This window comes from Schistocerca cancellata, chromosome 5 (assembly GCF_023864275.1).
Source record: "Schistocerca cancellata isolate TAMUIC-IGC-003103 chromosome 5, iqSchCanc2.1, whole genome shotgun sequence".
Lineage (NCBI taxonomy): Eukaryota > Metazoa > Arthropoda > Insecta > Orthoptera > Acrididae > Schistocerca > Schistocerca cancellata.
The window spans coordinates 438,583,561-438,591,448 of NC_064630.1; the positions used below are offsets into that span (position 1 = coordinate 438,583,561).

Genomic DNA, 7,888 nt, shown 5'->3' on the forward strand with positions numbered 1-7,888 from the left:
GTGCAAGCCCGTAGGGAAATAGCGAGATACTGCCAGCGTCGATAGCTTTCAACACTGGCCGCAATCACTCGTTCGGCGACACCAGCCAACAAGGTGTCGGGCGGTGGCCGGGCAGTACATATAACGCGGGCTATCCTGGAGGTCAACGCTTGTCCACTCGGGGCTCCAGCTGAACAAGCCTCGCGCGCGAGGTAATTACATAAAGGCAGGCAGCAGCCGCCACGCCGGATTACGTGTCACCTAGCCACGGGTGGGCGCACACTGTGTTCTCAGGAGGACGCGCGGGCGTCAAATGGGAGAGGCCGAGCTGACGTCGCCACCCAGCGGACGGCCGACGCCGCGCAGTGCGCGGGCGGGGACAGGTGTAGCGACCCACGCACCTGCTGCGGCGCAAACCGTTTTTCCGCCGCGACCACTTCTGGGGAGGCACATCTCAGTGGTAACGCCTCAGGAACCTATAGGTGGCGAACGTTCAACTGTCAACTACTCTTGAATAAAACAAGAAAAACACGCAGGTAATTTCGGCAGATAGCGAAAGTCTGTAAAATATTTCGTACCAACGCAAGTAAATTTCGTTTCGAGTGTCTGCATTATGGCATCTGACTTTCACGACAGAACAGTGTTCGAATGTCACACGTTTGAACAAGCTGCACCACATCGGAAGGGTGTGCCACACGAAATAAAATGCTGCTGTGTCTCCAGTGTTACTGACACAACGTGAAATAAGAAAGGCGTACTGTTAGACGAATGAATGACATCGAGCGACGCGGTGGCACACTATGCACACATACACTTTAAATAGTAAGAGCGCAGATTGCGGGGGGCACGTAGTGCAGACGCACCTGCTGCAAGTCGACGCACGGGACGAGTGCGCACCTGCTGGAGGCGCCGGATGGTCGGTCGGCGGTGTCTCTCTGCTACATGGAGTCACGCTAGCCGGTGGTCGCGCCCCGCGTCGCGTAAGGTCGGGCCGCTGCGCTGGGATCCGTGCACCTCCCACTCCACTCCGCACACCCTTAGCGATCGGCGGCCGCCGCTCGACTGAGCCGCCCGATGCAGGCCGAGCTGCGCGGCGCGGCGCCCCCGCCCGACTCCCTCCGACGACCGGCGGAGGCGGCCGAGGGGCCGGCGGCGTCTCCCGCTGTCCCAGACGCAGCCCGAGGGCAGTGCGACCGGCGCGGCCGCCGCGGCTCCAGGTCGTGCGTGCTGGCGCTGTCGGCACTGCCAAATCCCCGGGCACTGGCTCCCGTAACGGTCTGCTCTCTACCTTACACCTGCCCGCACCGTCTTACAATCCTCAACATAAGACTGCTGTAAACAATCTGCTCGTATTCGGAAGGAGTCTCCTTCGAATCCCTCTGCTGATATTACGATGTACACTAGTATTTGTGAAAACTGCAACACCAAGGAGGCGTGTGATTACAGTGAAATTTATTCCATATATTACGAACATGACAATACATAAATGATCAGAATAACACAACTGTATGTGCGCTTTGGCTGTAAAAATTTACTACGTTGTGAAGCTGCCACTTCCTACGATCAAAGCCTCCAGAGATCCTCGCATGGAATCAAAGAGAACCTACTCCTGGCCAACACGCTGCCATACGTTTGTAGGCGCAGCCAGAAAGTATCTACAGTGGTCGCAGAAGGATCGGAACGACCAAGTTGCCGACTGAACGTGTAGCAGTCATGCTCGATGGGCGGCAAATGAAGGCGCGTACGCACTAGGCCAACGAAGGACAGACCTGGATTCGGTGGAACGTTGGTCATCAATGCATTGGTGTTCCGCTTCTGAGCCACACCATACCAAGGGCTTGGGGCCAAGGCATTCGACCATGTGTAACCGAAGTTGGTTCTGATAACTTGCCGACGTTGTTCCCGTTATGTTGTTATAAAGTAACGTTTAATTCACCGGCCAATTTTATGAGGGAAGAGGAGAATTTAGCAGTCGCCGCATCTGCAGCATTTATTTTACTACAAGACGCTGATAATCAAAAGAAGAAGAAACGACGCTGGTAGGCGACCTCTTTTAAAAAGTATGGAGCAGTGTGGTGGCACAAAATGTCTTCCTTTGAAAGTTGAATTGGGAGATGGACTATTTCAGAATTTTTTTTCTGAATGAAAGCTACGGATTTTTCGAATTGTTATTGAATTGTGTAAGTCCTAAAATTTCCAAAGTCACTTGCACAGAGAGATTGATGGTTATTCCCAGTTTTGTTTATTTCTCTTGTAGTTCATATCTAAAAGAAGTCAATAAAGATTCCACTTCATTTTTCACATCGTGCACATTTCTTTCGAACGGCTCATTCATTTCCCTCCAACCATCCAATTTTTCAGTTTGTTTTTATAATCGCAGTTCGTAAGGGCTTGTAAACATTCCCGTTCACGATAGAAGTATCAGCTTTAATGCTCTCTCCTCATTCCTCTCCATGCTCCAGTATTTTTAAGCACAATAAATACCTTTAGCGAGAGCAGGCATTGCCGGCAGCGGGAGCAAAACCAGTCAATAAAACATGCTTAAGTGCGACTTGAAGCTGTCCGGAAAAGGTTAAATGCACACCCGTTGTAGACACACAGCCAGCGAACATTAGACCAGGCGTCCGCACTAGGAAAGGGGACCCGAGGCCATCTACCGCCAACGCTTTCGTGTTACCGGCAGCAGATCAAACCACAACCAAGGACAACCGCTTCGTTGACTCAGATTTGCCGCCCGTACTCACTAAGCAAATATCGGCCAAGGAAGCTGCTGGCTGTCGTTCGTTGCCCTTCCGTGACCCAGTGCGTACGCGCCTTCAGGCGAACGTGGCAGACTAGGGAAGCAGGGTAACCCCTAGTTCTTCGCAGAAGGCTTGCACATTCCTCGCCATGTGTGGCTGTGCATCGTACTGCTGAAACATGCCGTGTAGCGCTGCCGGAAAGAGAGGCACTGCCTCGGGCTCTGAAATCCTCCTGATATAGCGGTTCCGTCACCCCAAACCACCACGCTCGTCGTTTGTCCACTATACCGCTCAGCAATACAGCCTGCCCGATTGCGTTCACCACGGTAGCAGCTAAAACGTAGAGAACCATCACAATAGGCCAATTTGAAGTCCAAAAACTACCACACTTTGCGACTCTTACATTACTGACGGCTTTCGCGTGCCCACTGCAGATTGAGACGTTGGTTGTTTCTGATCCTTGGTAACAGACTCAATGCGTTGCGTGCCACCAGGCCGTCGCTCAGTAGACGGCACCGAAACGTCGAAGCAGACATGCTGTACACACGTTCTCTACTCTGTGGAAGGAGCTGTTCTCGCTTACGGCTATAAGCGGACAAAATGGCGGTCTTCTCGAGCTGTGGTCACATCACGTGATCCTTACCCGTTCTTCGCTGTGTACAACCCTCTTCTATTCACTGTTCTCACAAGCGCATCATTCTGCCCTAATCGAATTGTGAGCTTTGTTGTGGACGACGCATACTAGCAGCTGCTTGCACGTTTCCCCTCGTGTGGCGGCTCTGAGTGTGGCGAGACACTAACCTGTCCAGGGCGCTGCTAAGTCTACGTGCAGTCTTAACTGTTTATCGTGATTCCACTGTTCTACACACTCTCCAATTTTGGAGTGATGCAGACCCTTCCTTTTGAGTGTTGCAATTTTCACAAACAGTAGCATACGTTCCACATCTCCATTTACACCTCCTAATCAGTCCTTAATCCAGATAATGATATCCTCCAGAGCAGTCACTCCCTTGAGATCCGAATGGGGTACATTTCACCTCCGGTATATTTTACCTAAGAGGATGCGGTTATCATTAAGCCACACAGTATAACTGCAGGCCCCGGGAAGAATAACGGCTTGTTTTCAGCCGTTCACAGTACCAACATTGCAAGGCCTTATGAATTAATGTTACAAGACCGGATCAGTCAACCATCCAGACTACTTCCCGTGCAGCTACTGAAGCAGATGCTTCCCTCTTCACCAACCACTCGGTTGTCTGGCCTCTATAGTCGACAGATTGTAAGGGTGCAGATGTCGATCCGGCACTGGAGAAATCGAATCTGCCCCTTCCTCTTCTTTGTTTCAGCACAGCGCGCTTCTCTGCTACAGCTCAGCGATCGCTGAGGCCGGTATTACACTATCATATTTCTTTGTCAAAGTTGATATGTCAAATAAATATCGTGGCGTAACAGGTAACTTTGTCAAATCCCGCCTGTCGTCAAATAAATATGATCAAATATAGGGCCTCGCTGGAGATTTGATCGTAAGAGTCGCTTGTCTTCTGTTCACTGCAATGTGAAATGTTACCACTTGGAGCGCTAGCATCGCTGCAGCGCTCTGTCACCAATAGTGTGTTTGTAAACATGGCTCCGAAGTTTAATTCGTGTGTACCGACAACTACAAAATTAAAAGAAGTGTAACTAGCTGATGAGGCGCTTTACAACATGTATACATATCTAGTAAACTGACTTGTTCCACACCGTTTCGATTCAAGAATCGTTCAAATGATCTACGGAACCAACCAATTAACTAACTTTGCGAAGATATTTCCATTGCGTCAGTTTTTGCCTTTTCAGGACATAAGCCCTAACTATAGTAACAGCTGGTGTTATGCGGACGTTGTCCTCGCAGCCAGCGTCTTGCGGGTGGTGGTCCCCCAACGTACAGCTTATAATGCTAGGGTGAGGTGAGAGGTCGTACCCTCCATGGGGCGGTGAGGGGGGGGGGCGGTCAGGGGGAGGGGCGCAAGGCAGCGCAGCGCTTTTGTCGCTGCCTCTACAGCGCGGGTACATTTACAATGGCTCGGAAGTTAGGAGGAGGGCTCGTCAGCATACGGATCAGACCAGCCTCAGGCGCCCAACGGCGACAGCATTGTGGCCACATAGCATCTTAAGCAGATGGGAAATGCCCCGAAGAGGTACTGAATCAAACTGTTTAGATGGCATCTTTATGATACAACTTCACTAAACGAAGGGAATAGTTGATAGAACACGTCCTGCGGGATCAAGGGGTAGCTGATTTCGCAATGGAGCAACGCAGAGGAGTAAAAATTTTTGAAGGAGACCAGGGATTGAATACAGTAAGCAGTTTCAAATGGATCAAGAGTGCGGTTATGCAGATATGAAGAGGCTTGTACGGGATCCGCTAGCGTGGAGAGTTGTATAGAACTCACGATTGTACCATATGGTGTATTACACCATATGACTGATACCCTCAGTTATTAGGCGTTGCCCTTATAGTTCTATGTGACCAATCTCGGGCTAAAAGTGAACGATTTTTGGATGAGTCAAGTATCACCACCTTCAACATTCCCACAATACACCACTGGAATTTGTACTTGGGTGGGGCAGACTATTGTCTAAAGCACAGCTAACGGTATCAAAATCCCTCCTCCCCTCCCCCCTCCAACCCCCCAAATTGCCATCCATTCAAACTTCCTTTTACACCATGGTTACCAACAACTGCGTCCAGTCGCCAATTAATCACTTAACATTTCGTTCTTCTTCGCCTGTTAGTCACGTTCACTGTGAAGTAAATCCAGTTCACGAAGGTTTGTTTTCAGACAGTTTGTCGATTTGTTTTATCGTTTTTCACGTACGTACCGAGAGTTGTGACAGGCACCCCCTCTTACAATCTGGAGAGTCGTTCCGTGTTGAAGAAGTGCATACAACCTCAAACATGCAGATTAATTGCTTGACATTAACATGTTGCAACAAAGTTAACTATTTAAGTGTAACAGAATGTAAAGTGAAGATAAATGCAAAACAGTTGAATTGTTATTCTGTTTTAATTGCAGTCTATGGTCGCATGTCTTTGTAATGATTACTGGTTTCATCCATATCTGAATATCTTCAGATCCATTGGTTACTGTGAAAAATGGCGCGTTTTACCTGGGATCCGTAAATGACTGCGTAAGTCTAGTAAGAGGATTGGCTGGTTCAAATGGCTCTGAGCACTATGGGACTTAACATCTTAGGTCATCAGTCCCCTAGAACTTTGAACTACTTAAACCCAACTAACCTAAGGACATCACACACATCCATGCCCGAGGCAGGATTCGAACCTGCGACCGTAGCAGTCCCGCGGTTCCGGACTGCGGCGCCTAGAACCGCACGGACACCGCGGCCGGCTAGTAAGAGGATTGATGACAAGATTACATTTACCTCAGGAAGCCACATACAGTAACAGAAAAGCAACCTGATGTTAGGAAGGTAATTGTTGTAATGTAGAAGGGGCGATCAAAGCTTTTCTGATTGAGGGTTTTGCTGGAGTTTATATGCAACCCAGCGCGACTCGATGTGCATTTATGTACACCTACAGGCAGGCAAGGAGTTAGTGTGGCCTTACTGATTGATTCGTTTTATACAACCCACGCCACATATGCATCAGGAAAGGTATCCGATCAGGAGACAGCCATGTAATCGATATAATTTTCCTTGCAGAGCTTCGGACGAATGTCAGTAAAAAGTACAAGTTGGAATTGGTCATTAGCTACCTAATGTTTTTGGACTAAAATATACTTTATGTCTGCTACACTTATCCAGCTGTCTCCAGTCTTTCTTTGGGCAAGTAGCGGTGTAGTCATACAGGTTTTGAATATCTCTGTAAGTTTATTCCATTTATAGTACTTGACGTTTCACATATGTTTTAGAGCTTATACTTGTTACTTGGACACTTCCCATTTTGATATCTCCTGTTAATTTCGACGTTTTCAGTAGTGGAACACACAAGGCAAAGTTTCTGAATAAGTTACGGTAAATTAGTTACTATAAATGGACATCCAAAACCTGTACAACTACATTGCTAATTACACAAAGAAAGATTGGAGACACTTGGATAAGTACGGCAGAAGTAAAGTGTATCTTGATGGAAAACTATCGTGTAACTCATGACCTGCCCTCACTGGTATTTTGTGCTGTATGATTCCGTTGGCTAACAGTCGCTGAAAGCTCTGAGAGGGAACTTCATCGATTACGTGGCAGTCGCTTATCTGGGTACCATTGCTGATACAGATGTAGTGTGGGTTGCATGAAACCAATCGGTAGGGGCAGCTGAATAACCCTGTAGAATCCTAATCAACTCGCCTCTCTCTTCAGAATGGTTCTAATGGCTCTAAGCACTATGGGACTTAACATCTGAGGTCATCAGTCCCCTAGACGTAGAACAACTTAAACCTAAGTGACCTAAGGACATCACACACATCCATGCCCGAGACAGGATCCGAACCTGCGACCGTAGCAGCATCGCGGTTCCGGACTGAAGCGCCTAGAACCGCTCGCCCACAGCGGCCGGCTCTCTCTTCATAAATCTGAGGTTGATTTCCTCAGATTAGAAGTGCTTTAGTCGTTATAACCTAAATTACACGGATCAGAAGTTTCTACTGATTTAACATAACAGACACTTCCGACTACAACATAAAACTGCTCGAAATTGCACTCCCATTTCCATCTTCACATTTTTACTTTTATTTCCTTTATCAGTTTACTTCGTATGGTTCAAGTTTTCATGTTTAGTTTGCCTTTTAGAAATTACCCTAGCTTTACCAAAATAATTGCAACACAGAACCGCCTCTTATTTTAAATGATATAATAGGTTTTGGTGTTACAGCTTTCACCAAATAATCGTGTAAAGACTGAGAGCACTGCTTATCTTTATTTTGGCACTGTTTAGAAAAGCTTTTTGAAGCAGTTGATGTATTTAAATCGAAGTGCGAGAACAAACAACAACTATTCTGATAACCAGTTTTACTTAAAAGACACGTTTTAATTGCTATTAATTGACTGAAACATACGTAGCTTTCGTAAAACTGTCCGTACACTCATCGCGAAGCGTGCCAAACATGGTATCCGTCGTGATTGCCGCACGCTCTGAAGCGACCTCACGAGACGTGCTCCTCATCGTGGTTTGC

At 47.8% G+C, this 7,888-nt stretch overlaps 1 protein-coding gene across 1 annotated transcript in view; it reads right to left on the reverse strand.

Moving 5' to 3' along the window:
- Window positions 1-1,027, reverse strand: part of LOC126188594 (zinc finger protein 500-like) — a 243,104-nt gene extending 242,077 nt beyond the window's left edge. The window contains exon 1 of the mRNA XM_049930195.1: window positions 843-1,027. The gene's annotated coding sequence lies outside the window, so the exon portion shown is untranslated. The remainder of the gene's footprint in view (window positions 1-842) is intronic.
- Between the last annotated feature and the right edge of the window lie 6,861 nt (window positions 1,028-7,888).